The sequence below is a fragment of the Rattus norvegicus genome, chromosome 9 (assembly GCF_036323735.1).
Source record: "Rattus norvegicus strain BN/NHsdMcwi chromosome 9, GRCr8, whole genome shotgun sequence".
Lineage (NCBI taxonomy): Eukaryota > Metazoa > Chordata > Mammalia > Rodentia > Muridae > Rattus > Rattus norvegicus.
The window spans coordinates 105,484,463-105,508,033 of record NC_086027.1 but is presented as its reverse complement, the minus strand read 5'-3'; the positions used below and the strand labels follow the sequence as shown (position 1 = coordinate 105,508,033).

The following is a 23,571-nucleotide window of genomic DNA, read 5'->3' as shown; positions in this document are numbered from 1 at the left end:
CACACCTGACATACCATGATCACTAATGTCACTATCATCATCCTACTTGCTAATTGAACCTCTTTCTTGGGTCAGTTTTGCCAAGAATGAAATGAACTCCTCCAAGGTAGAATTCTAGTTAAAAAATGAAACACCTGCACAATCACCATAGCAACAGGTAGCTTCCCCTACAATCAATCCCCACCATGGCCTTATAGCAAACCTCTGCTCTTATTTCCACACAGCTCGCCACACTGTTTTTCATGTGCACATCTCTTACATCGGTTTGGTTAGGCCAGATAGATCTTTACCACAGACATCTTTCCAAGCTCCTGAGGACTTACAGGTTTTCTTATAGGACCAGCAAGGAAAACAAGGAACTAGAGAAAGTTGAAGAGGAGCCTGGGGCTAACAACAGGGAACCTAGGCTCTCTTGGGGTGCCCACCTTTCACTGTTCTCAGGCCGAGAACCGGGCTGAGGTCGCAGGATGTGGGCAGACAATCATGGCAGAGTGTACAGGCAAATGTACCCATGTGCTAGAACACACAGACCTGTTCATATGACAGTGAGATTTCCCATCTCCCTCCTTTTACCTCTGTGTAACTCCCATCCTGACTCCCCTGCCCTGTTTTTGGTATGAGATTGACGAGGAGACATGAAATGTTCACATTCAGGGGGTCTATTTTAATGGCAGTGGGTAGAGTGCTAGGGTACAATATCCTAGGCCCCAGTCCCTCCACTGGATTTGGTAAGTCATTAGTCATTTAATCTTTTCCAAATAAGTTAATAATAACAATGGTCCTCTCCTCACAGGGATCCTTGGAGAGTGAAGTGATTAGAATAGTTTCTGGCACCCGGAGCTGACATGTCAAGCTCCCCTTTACCAAATGACATCTCTACCAAACATCTCTGGAGATCCATGTCCTCTGCACAATCACTATGAAAGACATGTTTGGGTGAACTGCAGAGTAAATGTCAACAGAAAATAAAACCAGTGCAGAAAGAATTTGGGAAAAACAGAGGAAAATCATCAGCACAGAACTGCGTGTCATTCTTCGATGAGCCCTAACTGGGGGGGTGCTTTCCTATTCATAATTTCTGTGTTGTTTTCAGCAATGGTCCCGGTGATTTCTACCAAATTCATCACGCTCATCTCCTTTTGAACATGTAGGCTCTAAAGGGTGTTTGCTCTGTGAGCTAAATACGATTTCTAAATAAAGTTAAATTCTTCTTCCCTTTCTACTTCCAAGCCTTCCCCGGAAAGCTTGCAAGCGTTGACAAAGGAGACTGTGATAGAACTAAATGGGAAACATATTCAACACCCATGACTGAGCGATTCTGGTAAGACGAGGAAAAGATACAATAGGTTCCTGAGTATTTGTTTTCCGTTCATTCGCCTTCAAAAGATGTTATGGTTTTCATTCCAATGGTGCAGTGATTAACTTCAGAACAAACTGGTCAATGGCCACCCCAATATGAAGGCCACTACTTGCCCTTCACTTACAAGCGAATGCTGTTAGAAACCCCAGGCAATGGGAGTGTTTGTACTTCTTTACAAGGTTTCACAACCTTAGTCCTTTTCTTTTTGCTCCAATATTCTCTGGATAACAGAATACTTGCTTAGTTTCCTCCATAAATACTACAGAGCACTTTCTCACTGTGTTAATTATATTTATTTGTTTATTTGGACGGGAAGGAGGAACTGGAACTGGCTTCCTGTCATTTGACGATATAGAAAATTCCCATTATTAAGCACAGTGCAAGCATATTCCTTACATACTTAGGCAATTAAGGTGAGACAGCTCCTTGTGTTGCTATTTTTAGAACTGCCTAATAATCCACCCCCTTTCTCCTAGTGTCACTGTTTCTAGTCTTCCAATATCTTACATGTTTCTTTTTCTAAAGCACCCGAGCTACACTCGCATTCATACAATGTTGATGCAGCAAAAGAATGTGTTTCTGCCCATTCTTCGTACTAACATCCAAATTAGGAAGTATAATTTATTATAACCTATTTAAGTTACGAAAACATTCAAATGAGTATGCTCTTTAAAAGAATTCTACTATTTATTTACTGTTTATGTATTCAATCTCTTAAACTCTTAAGCACACTAGAGGGCTGCCACCCCCATCTGGCACTCACCTAATGGTTCAAAGCACTGGACCCAGGTGTGAAATCATCTTTAACAGCCTCACCGGAAGCAAAATGCCCCGTCAGCTGAATTTCCTTAGAGTTTGACTTTTCAAGACACAGTGATTTTGTGTTATGCTCTAAATATTTTAATCAGAGGAGAGAAATGACACATCCTCAAAGTCCATTTTAAATGAATATTTCATTCATCTGGAAGCCTACTTTCGGGAAAACCTCCACATATTCTATTTAGCTTTTCGTGAATACTTTGATGGCTTCAGCAAAAGGAAAGAGCATCCCTTGCACCAGTTCATGTGAGGCTGAGGAAGCTCTACTGTAGCAAGCCTCCCCAGGCAGACGGAAGGCAGATGGCGCTGATGTGTTCAACAGGGAAGAGTGCTGATCACAGAGAGTCTGCCAATCAAACACCAGGGGAAGGGAAGAGCTCCATCTGTGTTTTAATCATGACAGCAAAACCATCCAGGGTAACTGCCAGAGCTGCACATTTCCACGGAGTACAAGCGACATAAACGGAAGTGGAAATTCCCATATATGGCACTGGCTCCAAACCAAAAGAAAAGGAGGGGGCACTGTCAATTACGAACAAATCAATAGCAGTGTCTCTTTCTAAAATAATTCTGATATACTACTGTGTTCTGTGCGGCACTCTTTCTCTAAGGCAACCCTGATAAGGCTGAAGGAGTGGTGTAGGTAAAGAAAAAAAGACAGTATCTCGAAACAATAAGCCCTAAAAATTCTTTGGTTATCTACCAAAAGGAGAATATCTATATACAGGTGTGTACATTTTTTTTTGGTATTTTATAGATCGATTACGTGTTAAAAGAGCATTAAATATATGACAGCACAAAATTATGTTTTAGCACAAGAAGTTTAAGGGGAAGGCACTTTCAATACACCTGCCTATAAATCACAAATGCTTTCAAAGGCTGTGTATAGACAATGGGGCCTTGAATGGCCGCTGAACAGTGGGTGACAGAGGGTTGATTTCGCCCAGACTGAAGGAGATGTTCTGATGGATAAGTAGGGTTTCTTGAGACAATTGAGGTAAAGGGAAGAACTTACTAGACAGAGGGTGTCTTGAGCAAAGGCCGATGCCTAACAGCTCAGACTGCTTCTTCACAGAGCCTTGGTCCTTGGGAATGGTGAGTGCCAGGGTCAAGACTGCCCTGAGGACAGAGAAAAGCATGGGCCAGGGCTGTTGGAAAGTTACAGGTGACTTTTTACATTTTATGTGACAGTTGGGTTTCAAGAACTTAAATCGATGAGTGGGAGACTAACGGGCTGGGGAAGGCAGGAGAGGCGGGCAGAGATGGAGAATATGAGGAGGAACCAGAGAAGGTGGTTCAAGATTTGAGTGCACTGAAATGCAGTAGAAATGTCTGCTCTCGATGACACTAGGCACCGAATCAGTTTATGTTATCTCATAATTACTCACTGAATTGATCTAATTTACTAGGTTTTATTGGTTAAACTCTTTTATTGCATAATCAGGAAAACTGATATTATCATATAGAAATGTCTTTTTCTATTTTGAGGCGATAGGTAAGTGGCACAGGCATGTGTACGTATGTACAGGTAGATGAGCAGACGTGCACGGAGGCATGGAGGTCAGAGGTCACTGTCAGGCATCTTCCTCAATGACTCCTGACAGGATTCTTTTGGGCACGGTCTCTGATTGAACCTGGACCTTCCCTATGTAACAAGACTAGCTAGAGATCGATCTCTAGTTTCCCCTCTCTCCTCTTCCCTAGGGCTAGGCCTGCGGATGTACCACTGTGTGTGGATTTCTGTGTAAGTGCTGGGGAACAAAATTCAGGTCCTTATGTGCTTCTGCAGTGAGCAAATCATCCATTGAGCCCTCCCTCTATCCTCTATTCTATGTTTCTTGTCTGGAGGATCTACCACCTTTAATGCTGTGCTCGTGTCTTTCCTTAGTGTTATTTCCCAGTGTCTCTGATGACATACATTGTTTTGTCATAGCAATGATTGAAGACTTGATCTCACTGGGTGTCAGTGTTAATGCCATGGGGTTCAGAAATCAATTTTCATTATCATGCTCTTATCACCATGGATAATTAATGATTCAGGGTATTAAGCGAAACAATCTTCCAAAAACCACAAAATTTCAGAAAACAAGATCGCAGTCACTATTATAATTCTAAAGTCACCGAAACTTTAGACTCTTCAGAACGTTGATTCCCAATTCAATGCCTCCTCGTCAGTTCTGGAGAGTGAGCATGTGTCCGATTAATCACTGACAGCCCCGGAATGACCAGTCACTTCCTTCCCTGCTTTTAAAGTTTTAAATTCTCACCAGACTCCAGTCACATCCTTCAGCGTCTTTCCCAGGTGCCACAAATGATGATTGTTTTTTAAAGAAAATGTATTTTCTCCAGAACACGTTAGTGGTAAGAATAAATTACTAAATGTGGAGAACACGATCCATTCTACTTTGTTACATTACAACATTAAAGCCTTGTTTCTCCAGACAAGTAAATGTATATGACTCAATAGGTTTATAATTGTAGCCAATAGTCCAATTAAACAACATAACTAGGAGGCAGCTATAATCCAGTGCAGCAAAGAATAAATGCTTCAGAAAATAATAGATGTTTTCCACTGGGACAGAGAAGGGAAACTTCAATTAGGAGAGGGTTCATGAAACAACTCCAGAGAAGGACAGGAGAGAAAGAGGAGTCTCTGACATTTAAAACCTTCAGAATCCTACTGAAGCCAATAAAATCAATTATTTTCTACCTTCCCGTGAGCCATCAGTAAATATCACACTGGGACATATAATTTGCTTGCTAGATATTCTACCTTGCAAACTGTCTAGACATGAATTCCCAGTTACCTTTAGTTCCCTCTCTTCCTTTCCTATACCCAGTCTGTCAGTAAACATTTTAATGCTAGACTCAAAGTATACTCAACTTCTGGACCACTGTTCAGCTGTTCCTGACATCTTCCACAGAAACTATCAAGGCTCTTTGCCCTAGCCCCTAAACTTGAATTCTGGGCCTCTTAGAGATTTGTCAAAGCTGCAGGCAAGGTGGGTCCTGTGAATGGCAAGGCAGACCACATTGCTCCTGTGGAAATCTTCCCAATGGCTCCTACCCATGTAAGGAGTGCTAACTGTTGGCAGGTACCCTATCATCCTGGTACCCACTCATCTCCTCAGCTCTAGGTTCCTGACTCAGTGTACAAACACGGGAGGAACACACCTATACCAGGGCCTATGGACCTACTTTTTCCTGGGGTGCAAATAGTCTTCCTGAAGCTGCTGAGCATTCAATCTTATCAATACCCTCAATTATTTTTGATATGCATTTATTCGGGGCTGATGAATGTTTTTGTAATGCTTGCATTCTGAGTTGCTTTAACGCCATTCTACATGAAACTGAAGCCAAAAATTGTCAGCTTCGTCTTTCCAGTCTCTCCCCAAAACAACATTGTAGCATGAGCTGAAACCAGCCAGCCTTGAAAACTGTAAAGTCTACATCCATTACTTAAAATGCTCGAAGCATCATGAAACATTTCAGAAAGTCAGAGGATGGGTCCTTTGAGCTCTTGGTCCTCAAGAGCGACCTTATCGCTATCCCGTAACCCTTGCCCTCCTTGTCTTCCTCATTTCTTCTCTCTCCTCATCCACTCTGACGTCAACGATTGGAGTGAAGTCAACTTCCACAGCTTGATCTTCCCCATACGCAGCGGTTATCATGGTCCCCACCTCTTTCCAATCTCTTACTAGTATCAGATGGGTCCTCTACCTTTCCCTTCATTGGCCAGATGAAAACAAAATTCGAGTTGCCCAGATTTCTACTTACTTAAAGAGTTTAAACTGTTCTAAAGACAAGGAATGATCTCACTAGTCTTAGAGATGTAGAGAACAGAGAGGCCGAGGAGGTCAGTGTACGGGCACCGTGTTTGGTTAAACAGAGAGAGCAAGAGGTCCTGGAGTACCCAGAACAATGGGAAACCACAGACAATACTAACATACTGTACATTCCAAGAACACACATGGAGACTAACACCACTGGCCATCCCACTAACATGTATAATTTTATTTCACATGTCACTTTAAAATAATCTTAATTTTAAAATTTAAAGGATCATAAACATCTCTCCATTTCTTATCAATATAAACGTTGGTCCCTCACAAAGTGCGTAAGGCCCTCTCTGGCAAAGAATGACCGTGAGCACCCAGGTTCACCTCCCACTACTTTCAGCACAGGAAATGAGGTCATTTCCTACAGTGCCCGAAGTCCTCATGTTAATTCCCAGACAGCTTGTCATCATATGTATGGATTCACTTTCTCAATTCTTTTAAGACATAATTTTTAAGACATAATTATTTGTCACCAAACACAGGCAAAGCATGTTCTTAGAGCTGCAGACATAGCAGCAAACGGAAATTTCCTGCTGTTACAAAGCACAGGATCACATGAGACGGAAACAAAAATTGACTGGACTACCGAGAAAACTGTGTCATTTCTTAGCTGGTAGCTCGTGTTAAAACAAAAACAAAAACAAACAAGAGAACTAGGAACCAGTTATCTGAGGCAAACAAAAAGATATGCTCCTCCTTAGAAAGTCTTCAGGAAGGTTTGGCAAACATGTGAAGATCTGAGGCAGTAAAAGTGGCCACGCCCTATGTGCGGGTGGGATGGGTAGGACCCAGCCAGGTAGGGGCTAGAACAATTGCTCTGATTGGGAAATACATTTTTGCCTGTGTCGGAAAGTGTAGAAATAAGATCAAAGTGATAAGGAGATCAGCTTTTAGGCCTGGCTGCTGAGAACCTGCTTTACTGAATACTAAGATAAAAACAACCTCAGAGTTCGGAGAGGAAAGGCAGGGCTTGGCATACACTTTGGGAGAATCACCATGGCTGTATACAACAGGCCTTGAGAAACCTGAGCTTTAAAGATGTTTGGAACTGCCTAGGGGCGATGGGGAAGGTGAGTAATAGTTGGGTCCCACATATGAGAAGAAGAGAAGAGGAATGACTCCCAAGTTATCTGGAGCAACTGAACCAGTGCCATCTAATAAAAGTAGACCATAAGCCAGGTATGTTCTTTCAATATTCCGAAAACCCACACTTCAAAAAGCAAAAATGGAAAAGGGGAAAGCAACTTTTAAATAAATATTCCTTATTCACCCCGACATAACCAAATTACGATCTCAGGGGAGTCCATCAATGTAAAACTTACTAAAATATTTCAAATTATTTTGCATTTGATGTTCAAGGTGTATCCCGACGTAGAGGCCCTGCTTTTAAGTGCTAGGCCTGTGAGTAGCAGCCCCCAGAGCAGGAAACTAGACAGATGAAACATTCCCTCTGCTTTTAACCATATCCAAGTTCAGGGAAGTAATCCAAGGCTTACCAATAAAGGGTTAGCTAGTAAAGGGTACTAGAAACAAGTAGATACTAAAAGATACTGTTTCAAAAAAAACTTTAAGAGTGAGGGAAGATGGAAAGAAACAAATATAAAAAACACAATCTTGTAAGAGGGCAGTAGAAATAAGTCCTCTAGGTGCCTGGAAAGGCCCACGGTAAGTGTTCCAAAGGCGTTCTCTTGGGTGGCTGAGATGGGAAAGACTTCAGCCCTGGCCTGGGGTGGCAACAATAGTGTACAAATCACACTTAGGACGTGTATTAGATCCCTCACAGAAATGTGTCAGATATAGTTTATCACTGAGGTTTGCATCAGAAATACAAATTCTATCAGTAGGCAGATGGAATTTAAAGCCACAAGACCAGATGAGATCATTAAGAGAATGACTTTGCCAGAGTCCTAAACTCCAGCTTCAGAGTCAGGGGGATGACAGAGAATCAGGGCGGAGCCAGAAAGTGCACATTAGGACAAAGGCAACTGGGAGAATGTGGTGCTGCAGGCAGTGGAGAAGCCTGACTCATTACAATCGCGGAGAAAAAGTCCAGTGGGAGGGAGGGACGCTGAAACACATAATTACTAGTGTACACAGCATAAATACTTGTTTTGGATGACTCACTGAATTATTTCATCAACAACCGTCTTTATCTTTTTGTTAAACACCCAGTTTAAGAACCACTAACCTATCCATTTCCTTGGCCTTAGCATAAAGGTAAAGAAAAATCTCAATGAGAACTGACCAGTATCAAGTTCTGTAGAGAGGGGGCTCTAAAACGTTGGTTCAAGAAAGGGGAAGGGGGCTGGAGATAGGGCTCAGTGGTTAAGATCACTGGATGTTCTTCCGGAGGACTCGGTTAGAGTCTCAGTACTCACATGGCAGCCCACGACTGTCTGTAACTTCATTCAGTCTCAGGCACCAGGCACCCAGGTAAGTGGTATAGATATATACATGCAGACAAAACACACATGCACACGATGATGATGATGATGATGATGATGATGATATGATAAAACAAAAAAATCTAGTTGGGGCTGGAAACGTCTCACAAGAACATCTACTATTCTTGCTGAGGACCAGGCTCCGTTCCTTACACCCTTACATAGCGGCTGACAGTCACCTGTCACTTCAGTGCCAGGGAGATCCGCAGGTGGCTTCTTTACACACAGAGTGTATGTTGGGGTTTAAATCTCGGCTCGAGTCCAGACAGAACACAGCAAGCCAACATGGTTCCACATGGAGAGGTTTGATGAGAGAAGAGTAGAAGAGGGGAGAAGTAAAAGCCGGCCATGGGCACATGGAGGCAAGGGGAGGGATGGGGAGAGAAAGGACAAAGGGGAGAGGGCAAGAGAGCAGAGAAGAGAGAGGAAGAGCAAGAGAGAGAGGAGGGGCCAAGCATCCTTTTTCCTGTCAGGTGCAGCTGGTTGTTGCCAGGCAACCGTGGGGCGGAGCATACCTGGCTGTAGCTGTGGGGGTGGAGCTTAGACAGAATACCAACACATGCACATGCACACATTCAAAAAAGAAAAGAAATGAATACTTAGGAAAGAAAAAAAAAACAGAGACAAGGATCAGGAAACACGCACAGCTACACTCGGGCAGTTCTGTATGAAGGAAGCATTGGGGTGGGGGTGGGGGTGGGGGTGGGGGTGGGGGTGGGGGTGGGGGTGGGGGTGGGGGTCTTACAGCAGAGTCATTTCATACCCTTGTATTCCCATTCCTACTTTATCTCAACAAGCGTTCATGTCTTAACTCCCTCCCAATCTTGCTTCTCTGTCACAGAATTAAAAACCTGGCCAAGTGACTTAACTTATTGGATTAACACGTGATCTAACTCTTGATTCAGATCATCAGGAGACTAAAGCCACAACCAAGACAAACACCTCTGAGAAATAACTGCAATCCAATAATTACCAGTGTCCAGAAGCATAAATAGGTATTTGTGATGACTCAGCTGAATTATTTCATCGACAATGGCCTTTCTGTTATCTTTTTTTGTGAAATGCCAAGTTTAAAAAGCACTAAACTGGCCATTTTCTTGGCATTAGTACGAAGATGGAAAAAGTTTCCAAGCTTTAAAGTAGATAGCTAGTCCGGCATCTACTATATGTTTTATGGAGCTATAAACCAATCAGGAGAGGACCTTATTAAAATAAAACATACACTGACTAGGCAAATCAAATATTACTTCAACTTGTAACATTTTGCTAAGCCTGAGAAAATTTCAAATTATTGTTTCTGTACAACCAGTCTCTTAATGACGGTTTAGGCTTGCTGGAAGAACTTCACTCGGGGCTCACATATTAAAAAATAATTTTAGATAACTATCCAGATTGTTCTATGTTGATTCGAGGGTAAGGATAACTTCCTCTTACCTCATTTAGGAAGCAGAATATAAAGACTTTCTTTTGTAAACATTAGCACCCAAAACAATACTGGCCAGAGGACAGATGGGTTACTCAAACAGCTGTAGGACAGAGATGTCACGTAACGTAAAGATTTAAAGTCTCACATCGTGGGCTATGGCTAGTTGAGAGGATCTGCTAAATTCACACAGAAGATTTGGGTATTTGTACCGCAATCCATTTCACTTAAAATGCCTAAGAAGCATCTGTTGCTGCTTGTGTGACCTTTCTAGGGCCCAAACCCCTCAGGCTGTGCCAGCTACCTGCCTCCCAGTTAACAACTGTATTTGACCATTAGCCTAGGTCATTCATTAGTGTCTCCAATCTTCTCAAACGGGAGTAGTAAACCCACAAACAGGAGGCTGTCGTTGGGAAACGAAGGCCAGTGGCCTCCAGATGAAGCTCGACACTGTACCATCAGTACTTGTTTAACGGATGGGAGTTGCTTGAAATACAATTCGCAAGAAGCAAAAAGGAAGATAGAAGCCAGAGACAGGCGAGAGAGATGGCTGTAACAGTTTGTGAGGGACGCTATGCCACACCTGGGGTTGTCTGTGAAAAAGAGAAAAGTCCTCTGTGAGGCAACGCAAACAGGAGAAAATCGGCAGAGTGTTACAGTCAGCTAGCCAGAACCGAGAGCTGGGCAATGAAAAGGTTAACAGGGTCACAATGGGTTGGCCATCAGTAACTCAGGGTTTTAAGAAAAGGGTATTCAAGGGTTGGGGATTTAGCTCAGTGGTAGAGCACTTGCCTAGCAAGCACAAGGCCCTGGGTTTGGTCCTCAGTTCCCAGGGAAAAAAGAAAGAAAGAAAGAAAGGAAGAAAGAAAGAAAGAAAGAAAGAGAGAGAGAGAGAGAGAGAGAGAGAGAGAGGAAGAAAGAAGGAAAAGAAAAGGGTATTCATTCGTTAGCTGGACTAAGACAAAGCGAATGCATTACGTGCTACTGAAATTATTGTTTACCAAGCACTGCTATGACAGGAAAACGATAGTTAATAAATGACAAGAACGTCATTCACTCTCTAAGCGCACGGGCATGCTCTTAGCCCAAACTTCTGGAAGCCAAATATGGTCCTTTGATTAATTCGTCAGCATGATTAGTGGATCTCAACCGAGTGAGGGGCTATTCTATATTAATTACTGCGATTACATTTCAGTAGAAGAGGACCAAGATGACATTTCCTTGTACGGCAAACATTGCTACCCGAGTCTTTTTTGTGCTCTAATACTGTAATTGATAAATGGTATTACTCTGTCATTCCCCTCTACTGAGTTTCTTGGGCATGTTTGAGCTTAAACTCTACTCCATAAATGTTATGAGACTATTTATAATTTATGCTTTGAGAAGGTGAACACAGGTCTTTTATCGAGACTACAAAAGGCTGACCAGTTTCCTCTCTTATACCTTTGACACAGAGGAAAAGCACCCAACAGCCACTGGAGAAACCAGCATGGCTGTGGCTGCCTCCACAAATCAAACTTTCGCCCCGACACAGTCTCCTCTGTTTGCTACGTTGTGTAGGACAGTCAACAGGGACAGGACCAATCCTCTGTAAGCGTTTCCACTTGACTTGTCCACAAAGCATCGGTCTAGCAAACCCCAGTGGAAGAACAGCAAGCATTACGTCATTACATAGTCGTAGCCCTTTAAAGTACCGCCACCTGGGCTCTTCCGCTGCTCCTGCTCTCTTCCTTCCCTGTTTGCCCCAGGCTATGAGATTCAGCAGAGAGAAAGAGGGCCCTTTAATTCCATCAATCCCCTGTTCAAAAGACTGTTTTAGAACAGTTAATTTCAAGCAAATGTAGCAGTTGTAGGATCCCATTTCCATAACACAGTGTGGCAGAAATAAGGCCACTACGGAAAAGAGCGTCCTCCACAAAGGACCTCAATAATTGCCTTTCTTTCTACACTGTTTGCTTTTTAGAGATGAGCACACTATGAAGGCATCAATAATTAAGAAAAACAACCGGATGCAGGATCAGTGAGAAAAACGGGTGGTGTTGCGACAGTTCTCTGATCTGCAAAGACGCTGGGATAAATAACCAAGACTCAGGAGAACTCCCCACCTCCACCCCTGGCCCTTGGGGTCCACTGCTACCTTGCTGCTTGACTTGGCTCCCACTAGTGGGCGCGGGGGAGTCCCCCTAGAAATACGGTTCTGAACAAGTTTTGAAATAGTGACTCTCATGGCAGTCTTTGAAGTTTTGGTTTTGCAGCCTCCTTCCATCTTCTCTACCACCCACCGGCCAGGAAGATTCCAAACCCTTACCACTCCAATTCCCGCTAGTTCCTTTGTCTGTTTTCCCCCCCACAGATAAACTTTTAAGATAATTTTTTAACAAGGTGAAAAAGATTAGCTAAGCAATGGAGGCCGTTCGTCAGATGCTTTCAGATGAAACAGTCTATCGCAGAAAAATCGGCTTTTCTGTGAAGCTCATTCTGTCTTCGTTCTGCCTGCCTGCCTCCCTCCTTTCCTCCCTCCCTCCCTCCCTCCCTCCTTCCCTCCTTCCTTCCTTCCTTCTGAAATGCAATGGATTCAATCCTCTTCTCATCCTAACTTACTAGAGAGAATCAGCGATCAGTATTCTATTGGATACACTTAACTTTTAAAAACTCACATTTAAAGGTGCTTGGGTTTTGTTCGAGGGGGGAACCTGAAATGGTTTGTGTGGTTAATGAAAAGGACATATTAAAGTGAGAAGGCAGATGTGTAAGTAAGATAACTGAAGAAAATCCTCCGGTTCAAAATCCCCACAGCTCTTTTCCTAGACCGGTAGTTATTTGGTTCTCTGAATTATATAACTTATTGGCTATTTTTAATGCTATTTCGATTGACGGATGAATGCTATAACAATATAGAATGAGATTTTTCTCTTTCTACAGACTCCGAAGGCCACACACTCCCATGGGATCGAAATGGAAGAGAGCGAAAATAACCACTTCCCACAGCACAGGTATTAGCCTAAGCCGTGCACTTAGAGCAGGGTGCTGTGGGCTGCTTGGTTTCTCTCCAGTAAGTCCCTCCAATTTTATGTAAGAACATAAGCAGACCCAAGATAAACAATTCTGCCATAGTTTCTTTCTCACCTCTGTCACTGCCAGTGTTTTAGCGGAGGTCTTAAAAAAAAAAGAAAATAAACTACGACATATAAATTATTTTATGCTTAATATGTATGGAACCATATATTAAGATTCAGGTCTGATTTATAGTAACTGTTGGATATATTATAGTTTAGCTTTGCGTGCCTGGAGGCATTGCTCGTGAGACCATGGTGTGGCTTTCCTAGAAAGCTGCAGGACAAACCTTCCAGTCTCGTCGGCCTGAGCTTATAACTCATATGGCTTCATGACAGATCAACCAATGGCAGCGTTCGTTATTCAAATGTTAGGGTTATTAGTTGTCACATTTGGGTCTCCAGTGGCCCGGCCATTACCCTTCAGATTCTAAAAATACACCCAGGCTCATCCACACAGGACTTAACTAGTAGAATCGGTAGTCTCTAATCATCCGTGTTTAATTAACTTGATCTGGTGTTAGCCTCTCAGTAAAAATATGAAAAGTGAGAAGAGTGTCATTTTACAGACCTCACCTCTGTGACACGGGGTTTCGAACACTGGAGACGGTGAAACATTTCTTTCTAATTCAGTTTCCCCTGACTACTTATCTTGAGGAATTTTGTTATCCTTCGGGAGGCCTGCATTCAGTCAGTGAATTAGGTCAGAATTTCGTGTTCTCTATCGGCACAGCCTTATGTAAAAAAAAAAAAAAATTTCAGATTTGTAAACTTAATGATACCCTTCTGTGGTAGGTGGAATACTGACCCCCAAAGGTGCTGATGCTCTAAACTGTGGAGTCTGTGAATATGCTATGTTGACTATGTAATGACCATGCAAGTGGCTAAGGTTGAAGATGTCAACATAGTTAGGCTGTCCAGGGTTATAAGTGCACCCAAGGCAGTAGACATCACACGTATTTTAAAACAGAAAGCTTTCCCCCGCTGGCTACAGAGGGCCCAAAAGAGAGGACTATGAAGATCTGTCCTCTCTTGCTTGCTTTGACAATGGGAAAAGAAAGCTATGAGCCCCACAAAACCCTTGAAAGCTGCAAGGGCATGGAACTTGGTTCCTCCTCAGAGTCTCCTGGAAGAAAATGTCCTCGATCCTGTTGACTTGTAACCAACTGAGCTATACGATGGGACATGTATGCCCTGTAAGCTGTAACTCCTGAAGTAATTGGGCAGAGCCAATGACAGGAGGCTAACAGAGAATCTCGGCCATGCTACGTACATCATGTCTTTTCAGGGGAGGGCTAAAAGCTGCTCTCACCTGGGAATCATGTGTTCATGGAAAAAGATGGTATCCTATAAAACCTAGAAGCTAGGTTTCAAGTTCGGGACATAATATCACAGAAGGTCCTTCGCTGATGCCTCCCGACTTGAGCTTCCGGTCTTCTGGGGGTGTTTATTTGCACATCTGTTTTCTCCATACAAGGTCGTTGAATTCTTTTGGATTTTCTCCCAGTTATCTGTCTAGTGAGAGCCGACATAATCATCTTCTTGCCGTGTCTCACTCCATATCTCATTTACCTCAAGCTGTCAAGCCTGCCGACTTGACATCTCCGCGCTTCAGCAAGAACAAATGTAAGCGCTAAACTTCAAACTTCCGTTATGACACAAAAATAAAGGAGACACTCTCCTAAAGCAATTTTTAAGATCTCTCTTCCTGAATAGCCCGGGACTGCTTCTGACTCAAATAGGAAGAAGGGTGGACTCCTGAAGTACATTCTTCCCAGAGTATGACTAGCACGGTCAAGCTGGCAAAAGACTATTTTCATGGATACTTTTAAAGTTGGAACCGAATATGTATTTTAAGCTGTGAATTCATTTAACCAATGAAGTAAGTTATATTGCTGTAAACATGAGCAAATAAAAGATATAATTTAGCATGAGGCACGTTAGTTTTATTTCTAACACAAGCACTGAGTTTACTTCAGTAAGAGTCTTTACGAGTACCGCTCTAGTTTAGATTGGGTCAATTCCTTCAACATTTGCCCTACTGTACTCTAGACTAAGTATTATGATTTGCCTCTTTTTAGAAACAGTTCCCAATATCAATTAAGGAGTTACTTATCAAACACAAGGTCAATTATAATTTAAGGCTGTTGTTTCAAGACTGGGAAAAATTCAAAGAATAGACACTTAGGATACTCACAACACAGCCTTCAGTTCCTAGGAGTTAAATGTAACTTTCAGTACGGCTTTATATTCTTATGATTGTTATTTCTTACTGACTCTTTAGAGAAGAAGTGCATTAATTTAGCGTTAATGTTCCATTGACACAAATTCCCAGAAACAAATCAGAGAGTAAAGCATATGCCACGGCTTTCTAAAAATAAAAGATTCTAGAAATAAACAGTCTAAACCACTCTCTGTCCCTCTCAGCAAAGCCATGGGCCTGCCTTCTGTACAGAACAAACATTCAGGGACCTGAAGAGATGGGTACAGCAAGGCTATTCACCAACAGAGCTCACCACTACTCTCCTTAAAACCCACCACCAGTCCTTAGGGTTGAAATTGTTTACTGGGGGTCCAGGGAAGGAACCAAGGGCAGAATGCTCGGTGTGGTGACTTAGAAGTAGGTTCTACAACAAGGCCAACCAACCAGAGCTTCCAGGGACTAAGCCACTACTCAAAGACTATACATGGACTGACCCTGGGCTCCAACTACATAGATAGCAATGAATGGCCTAGTAAGAGCACCAGTGGAAGGGGAAGCCCTTGGTCCTGCCAAGACTGAACCCCCAGTGAATGGGATTGTTGGAGGGAGGGCAGTAATGGGGGGAGAATGGGGAGGGGAAGACCTATATAGAAGGGGAGGGGGAGGGGCTAGGGGGATGTTTGCCTGGAAACCGGGAAAGGTAATAACAATTGAAATGTAAATAAGAAATACCCAATTTAATAAAGATGGAGGGAAAAAAAGAAGTAGGTTTTATATCTGCCATTACTGTTTCTTGATGAGGAAGCCTAGGGGAGAAAGGGTGAACCAGGAAACTAACTTCCAGAAGGTAATCTTCATCCCCAGTTCTCCACCTGATGCCATCAGAGATAGCACAACGCTCTTTTCAGAGAATGGGAAGACAAATGCCCCAGGAAGGGAATGCGTATTTAAATATTTCATCCGGCACCAAGTTCATCCCTCCACGATATCAGAAACATAACGTAAGTCGGTTACAAGTACGAAATTACGGCTGTCAGCAGTCATGGAACTTCACAGCACAAACCAATCCGTGTGCTTCCAGCAATGCCTTCCCACATTTGGTCATTGTCACTTAAGCTGGGTAGAGCATCCGTTAGAGTGTGTGACTCACAGGCTTCCTCGGAGCCTTACCTGCCCGGCCACCTGTAAAAAACGCTCTAAGTTTTTTCACCGCATGCAAACAGTTTACAAAGGAAAAGTTCTAGCGTGCACGCTGGAGTAGCAGGTATCCCATTGTGTAGTCACAGTGATTGTTTTCTTTTTTTTTTTTAAAGCCCACCCCACATGTGCACACATGCACGCACACATACACAACAGTTTACACACAAGCTATAAACCTGTTGTCAGTGATTGGCTGAAATTTCCCTATCTGTTATGCCTCAGTTAGAAGTATATTTTAGAACACAAGAAACCTAGTGCAAAACAATAGAGGCGTTTGGTCATTTCTATCACACTGCATAAAACAAAGCACGTACCTTCCACACTTCCTAATCACACTGGCAGGAGAGCAACAGGAGATGGGCTTTATTATGGGGTGAATCATCCCCACGCAGATGCTCTGAACAACCCATGTATGCATACTGACATCATCAGGAGAGACTTGGAGGCAGAGGATACTATGGTAACGGAGCAATGTGCTGGGAGACAGCCGCCTTTAATTGCTTTAACAACTTCCTGGGGGCTCAAGCTACCAGGCTTGGATTTGCTAAGTAGGGAAGGATGGCTGTCACAGAGGCAGTAACTGTGACGCAGAGCCAAAGGACTCAGTGGATTCTGGAATTGCTAATTTCAGCAGCGTGACTTCCTAATGGGAAATGTCATCATTACCTGGTCCCACTGGCAGCATCCCCTTCACAGGCAGAGCTCCGAGGAAGGCACAGGTCAATGCGCGATGCCCTGAGGTAACAAGAGTCTAAGTTCATATATGATTCTCTCACTTCACAAGTGTTATTATTACGGCATTACAAACACCCTTTTCCCTGAGAGTGAATGCTTGATTCACTTTGAAAAGAAAGCCCACATCTGTGCCTTAGGACGTCTGCACGCAGATAACAATGACAACTGATTCTCTCTATTTATTTCTCTGGAAGATGGCAGCTGTGGGTCCATTTATCTCTGAGCGCCACTAAATCCTTGCCAACAGGTCACTTGTGCAGAAATCACCTCCGGGGAAATGGCTAATTATTACACCATGATAAAATCAGTCAGGCAACCACGACCCAAAGCTACAGTTTTCTTGTTGAAGTCTCTGTGTCAAAGGCAGAATAACTTTTATTGTAATGATGCCCTCCCCTGGAAAACCACACAAAACATAAAACCTCCCTTTGAACTCTTTGTTCTTCCTTGCCTCTGCCACCCATCTTGAAGAGAACACAAGCCCCTTTAACGCCACCAGGTTGAGAGTAATTGCTTAAAATAACCATGTTCCCGAGTCAAGCTGAGTCTCTAATAATATCCTCTGCTTCTCTGATCAGTTGCAACACTTTAATAAGTATCTAATTTATCATCTGTGGTATGAAAACTATTGTTTTCTTTCCCGTGAATATTTGATTGACATGTTTTTCAACAATCCTAGGGTCTAATTTTTATCGTAGCCGCCGCCATTGTAAGGATAAGCAAGTAAGTTGACAGGTCTTCCTTAAGACAGTCACAGCACAATAAAAGCTGAAGGTTGTCACTCTGTACTATATACTTAGATCTCAGCTCTTTCAAAGAAACTATTATTATCTCTATTTCAATTTAGATGATGCCAAGCCTGCCTTTTAATGTTTCCCTTGTAAGTAAATAGCTTACAAATGTCTAACCAGACCGTGGCTTCAAAAACAGTAAACGGAATACAACAGTACCAATTTCCAATCTCAAAAAAAATTACAGACGGTTTTTTTTTTTTTTAAACCTAATTGACAAGTTGGGAGTTCTCACTCCTGTCGAGCTTGGGAAAGACCGGGAGCAGAATAGTAACATGTAGTCTCAGGAAAACAGGGGCTGCCCCTGAGTCAGCTAACGAGAGAGGACTTTCCAATCAAGCTTCCGTTCTTTCATTTGTGCCTTCTGAGATCCTGTTTGAAAGGCGAGACAGGCCAAGCTCGGTAAAATGGAGGTAGGTGAGCAGGAGAATTACTAAGAGCTAGGGAGATGGCTGGTCAAGTCTGTTCCTTGATTCTGAGCTCCACAACCTGGGCTTGATCCCCAGGACCGGTATGGTGGTAGGAAAGAGCCAACTCCTGACAACTGTTCTCTTGCTTCCTATAGTTGCATGCTATAATAGCAAACACACATGTGTGCTCCTGCGGGCGCGCGCACACACACACACACACACACACACACACACACACACACACACACACTATGTACCACATACCATGTACACTAAATGTAAAATATATTGCCCTATACATATGGCATAATTTTCTCTTTAAAAAGCAACATTTGTTGGGCGGAGGACATAGCTCATAGGTAGAAGGCTTGATTACCATGCATGAGGGCCTCTGACTTCAATCCCTAGTGCTCAAAACTGCATGTGCCAGCTCATGTCTGTAATCCCAGAAATCAGGAGGCAAAGGCAGGAGGCTCTGTAGTTCAAGGTTATCGACCTCTATAAAATCATATCTCAAACTATTCCTGTTTTTGTGAACATGCACTGAAAAGTATCTAGAAGACATACCATACATAAATATTAGGAGTGTTATATTTGAGGGAGAGTCCTCCAGTCTTTATATGATTCTCTACTTTAAAGAAGATTCAACTATGAATTATTACACTAATTCAACAGGCAGAAATCCACCTGTGTGCCCTCTGTTACACTAGGCTCTGTGTACCTGAATACACAGAGGGCTCATCACAGCTTCGGAGGGCCAGGCCCTACACTGACCACAGGAGTTCAAGGACGCTTCGAACCATTCTTTAAAAAAGAGATCCTGCCTAGCTGAGTGGAGCTAGAAAGAAAAAGTGAATTAAGGCTATCAAGGAAACAAACACATCAAACGGAGCAGGTGCACTGACCTTTCCAGAGATGCGAGTCAGAAAGGACAAATGATCCATCAATAAAACTAGTTTGTTAGATTTATTTTTAGAGGACAATCACAGGAAGAGTATAACCACACATCAGGCAAAACCACGAGATCTCTAACACTATAAAGTGCTAAAGAAAACACGGAAGATTGCCAGGTGAAATAAATCCTGCCAGTGGCCCTGGGTGGCCCACATTACATGGTCTGCGAAAGATGTTTCTTTGGAGAAAAGGACCTAATTTCTCTAACTCCTATCCACAATTCACCCTGAGGTAGCTTTTATTCTCCTGTAATTAATTTTTAAAAAGCAGCTAAATGTAGTACATCCTACTCAATATTCTTATTCCTTTTTTCCCACCACCGTTAATTTTCTTCCCCCCAACAGTGCAATGTCACTGACTTCTTACAGATCATAAATTCTTCAGTTGATAACTTTACATAAAAACACTACTACCTGTCTGTCTCTGTGTTTATTCTAAGAACAGCGACTGGTGAAGTGCACACCCACATTTAGACCACCCACAGGAACACGAGGTCCAAAGGTTAGAAGCACAGCTGGGAGTAACGGACTACACCCTCCTGTGGTCTGACAGGTTCCAGCTGGATAGGTATATGCCCTTATATCTGTCCTAACTTCAGAAAAACAATAGGCTTATTCTTTGAGCATCCGAAAGCTTCACTGGTACCCAAACGGAAACAAATCAAAACTTAAAATGGAAAATGATTCTTTTACAGTAAGAGTGTATTTGTCATGCCTAAGTCTAGCCCTCAGGAAACACCTTAACCTTTAAACTGTAGTTAGGGAACCCACAAGGCCCTCAGCCTGACTTGTATATTAATCGGATGTGAACTCGAGCTGGTGAGTAAAAGAAGCAAAGGGAGGTTAGAGTCCAGAGGGATGTTCGAGCCAACTTGGAAGGCCAGAGCAGTCTGCTCCAGTGGCCATTGAACTCTCTCCCCACTACACATCTCTAAGGCTAGGACAAAGCACTTTTAATCCGCTCATACCGCACTGCCTCCTAACCCCCAGGAGCAGTGCCCTTGGCTGCTCTGCTCTTGGTTAAATGAATGATTACCTAACTCCAGACACTGGAAGTGCATGGAGTTTTTCGATCTACATTTGGGATTCGGGATTCTAATTAAGACAAATCCACACTGAGCTAATGAAAAAAGTACAAGAACTGGTAGGAAGGGCTATGGCCTGACCTCCTATTGAAAGTCAGGTACTGGCCAAATTTAGTGACCTGTCCCCTGATGCTTCTCCATCTGACATCTTATAACTCTCTAGTCTCATTACTGACTTCTGTCTTCAGTGAAACCTTCTTCTGGTCGTTGCGTGGTCATTTCTTTGTCCTTGATAAGTCTTTAACTATCTTGTCCAGTTTACCTCTGGACACGATTCTAAACTGCAAGCTTCTCAAAGGCTCCCCCTATAGGACACTGACAGTCTTACCTCCAAGCACTTCAGACCATAGCCCACTGAACCCTGCCCAGCCTCCTCCACTTCCTGTTTCAGGGTGAAGAGTGCAGAGATTAGCATTTGGTACAGTGTGGCTGTGAGCCGGTCTAGCTTTGGCTTGTTATTGTTGTTGTTACTGTTATTGTTGTTGCTGTTGAGATATTTCTTTTTTATTACTGTTCTAATATCATCAATTATCACAGCCTAGTTGAGGTTTTAAAACATCTCTGTGATCTAGTTTTGGTAGGTCACATGTACTGAGGAATTAAAAACACCGGTAGCACTTTGCAGTTTGATTTGAATTTTCTGAACTAAGATGCTTGGGAAAGAAGACTTAGTATCTACAGTTTTCCCCTGAAAAATGAAGGAAGGCGAGGAACTGCAACACACTCAGTATCTGCTGATAGATTCTTTTAAAACTATTTTTTATTGTGGTCTCATGTATTGCATCCTGACTGCAGTTTCCCCTCCCTTCTCTTCCCAGTGACCCCTCCCCCTTTTGCTCTCGCCTATCCCTTCTCTCGACAATCCTGGGCTTTCTCTGCTCTAGAAACGGATCTGCTCCCTTCTCGGGAAAGTCCGTGAGTACCTACCTTCCCACCCCACTTTGCCTCCGAATTGCTCTCACCCCTTTCTATCAACGAAACCCAACCGACCCACCAAAACCTATCTCAGAATCTCCAATGCTCTTTCTTTTTCTATCCACCCTGAAGACACTCTTTTGTGGGTCGAAGACTGTGGCTCACTGCTAGGGGCTGCACTGAACAAGTGTGCTGTCCCTTCCCTGCCAGCAACAGTAAGAAAATATGGTTCATGGTTATGAATTTTTCCTACTTCCTCTAAGCTTCTGAAGAGCAGAGTCTATACCTGCTTCCTAGCCTCTACTGAGGACAGACGGAGCTCTGTGCTCTGCTCGGCGTTCCCTCAGTCAACAGCGAATGAACACAAACTCCACAACCTGCTTCCAGGTTAGCAAGGTACTAGTGATTAAATGCTTTTACTTAAGCTCTTAAAAAAGAACCCCACGTGACATGCTAAAATACCAATATGAATTTTGCTCTCAAAAGGTGAAAACAACAACGCAAAAACAAAAAATAAAAGCTGAACTAGATTCCATTATTTCTACCATACAACTTCTAGTTTCCCTAACTTCCCATTATGTTTCTCAGCTGGACCTCTACCTTCTAATAAGCAGCTACCTTTTCAGCAAGTACGTCCGATAGACTGGCCCATGGAAGAAAACTTCTCTTCTGTGTGTGTATGTGTGCGGTTTGGTTGGGTTTTGTTTTATTAATGGCTTTTTTTTGGTCTTTTATTACTTTTTATTCTTAATTTTTTTATTCACTTTACATCCTGCTCACTCCTCCCTCCCAGTCACCCCCGCCCCCAGCACCCCGGGGATCTCCTCATATTATGTGTAGAGGTGTTTTGCCTGCTTGTATGAGTGTGCACCGTATGCATGCAGCACCTGTGACGGCCAGAAGGTGGTGTAAGAAGGTGGTGAGGCCACTTCTCAGTCCAAGAAAAAAAAAAATGAAGCTACTCCATTTTATCCTCGAAGAATTTAAAATTTGCTTTCATTTAAAGGTCAAGGATTATCCCCTTACTGTACTTCTTTAACTCATCCAAGGGCCCTGCATCTTAGACACATATCCTGAACTGAACACAGATAACAAAGCCCTTAGTGTCTTGAATCTAAAAGGCAAGGAATTATACATGTGGCTTACTTTAATGCCCAAAACTTATTTCAACATTTCGTGATTCTAATTTTGATTACGATCCTCAGAAGAAGTGGGGGATTAAGCTCTAATGTTTTTTTTTTCTAAAGAACCTAGTTGAAGATAACTTCCTATTTTAGCCCTTCAATTAGTCTGATGTAAAATACCTCTTCCCTAGGCTACAAACAGAACGCGGATGGAAGGAAATTTGGAGCATGCACAGGAGCTGAAGCGGGCATTAAGGGGTTAAGGATGATGCCTGCAGCCTAAGAGGTCCAGCAGAGCTGAAAGAGTCGGACAGCCAGACTGGGCTCAGTGCTTCTGAATAACATCCCTTCTGTACATGGACCTTGCAAAGGGCATTCAGGCAAGACTACATCTATGGATTTAAATTAATCAACCAGTCTGTGGGACAATGCTGGATCTCCTTCCGTTTAACCGATCAAAGTCGGTTATCAGTGGCTTCTTAAAGGTCAAGTGGAGTAGTACATCAAACATTGCTCTGAGAGAATATTCCAACCTCTGCATACCCGTCACATGCTGTGTGGGATTCCTGCAGGATCGCCCATTTTAACCCCAATTCAACGAACTACCTTCGTTTTCTTTATAATCTTCCCTCGGAAGGCTGAAGCACAATTCATACGGTTTAATAATATTAATTATGAGAAAGCTTGTTTTTCTCCTGTATCCGGTTAAAACAACATCAATACATCAATTATAATGCCACACTGGATAGGGGAAGACCAAAGTAAGGACTCCAGTCAACAGCAGCCATGTCCACGAGGTAAAACTCGAGGTTCTGCTTTGGCAGAAACAGTGTATTGGGAAAACACACAGAAAAGAAAGTAATAGCTACAATCACTGTCAGGCAAGGAGTGCTCAAGAAACTCAAGTATTTATTGGAAGATAACTCAAGTCAGGTAGAAACTTGCATCTGCATGGACAACTGTAGATTGTAGCCCGGCAGAAGATTCTTAGAAATTTAGCGTCCTGTTGTTGTTACGCTGCAGTCAAAGAGTTAATGCATTCTTGTAAAAACATTAATTATGCATGGACTGGGCAAGAAAGGTAAAAGAAAGGGCAGAGAAGCTCAGCTAAAGCTAATAGACAATAAAGTGTCCAGGACCAATGCTTGTCTGAAACGATGTGGAAACAGTAATCACCCATTCAGATGCTCAGAAGATGATCCAAGAACTCACCACGT

General features: G+C 42.8%; 1 protein-coding gene across 27 annotated transcripts in view; it reads right to left on the bottom strand.

Annotated features, from left to right (window-relative positions):
- Pam (peptidylglycine alpha-amidating monooxygenase) overlaps positions 1 to 23,571 on the bottom strand; it is a 273,476-nt gene that overhangs the window by 211,254 nt on the left and 38,651 nt on the right. For 16 of the 27 annotated variants that reach the window (XM_039083040.2, XM_039083046.2, XM_039083044.2 and 13 more), the window contains exon 2: positions 17,008 to 17,076. The exons of 9 other annotated variants lie outside the window; for them this stretch is intronic. The gene's annotated coding sequence lies outside the window, so the exon portion shown is untranslated. Of the gene's footprint in view, positions 1 to 3,194; positions 3,299 to 17,007; positions 17,077 to 23,571 lie in introns of all 27 variants that reach the window. 2 more of the 27 variants (XM_063266684.1, XM_063266689.1) reach the window with 1 other exon arrangement.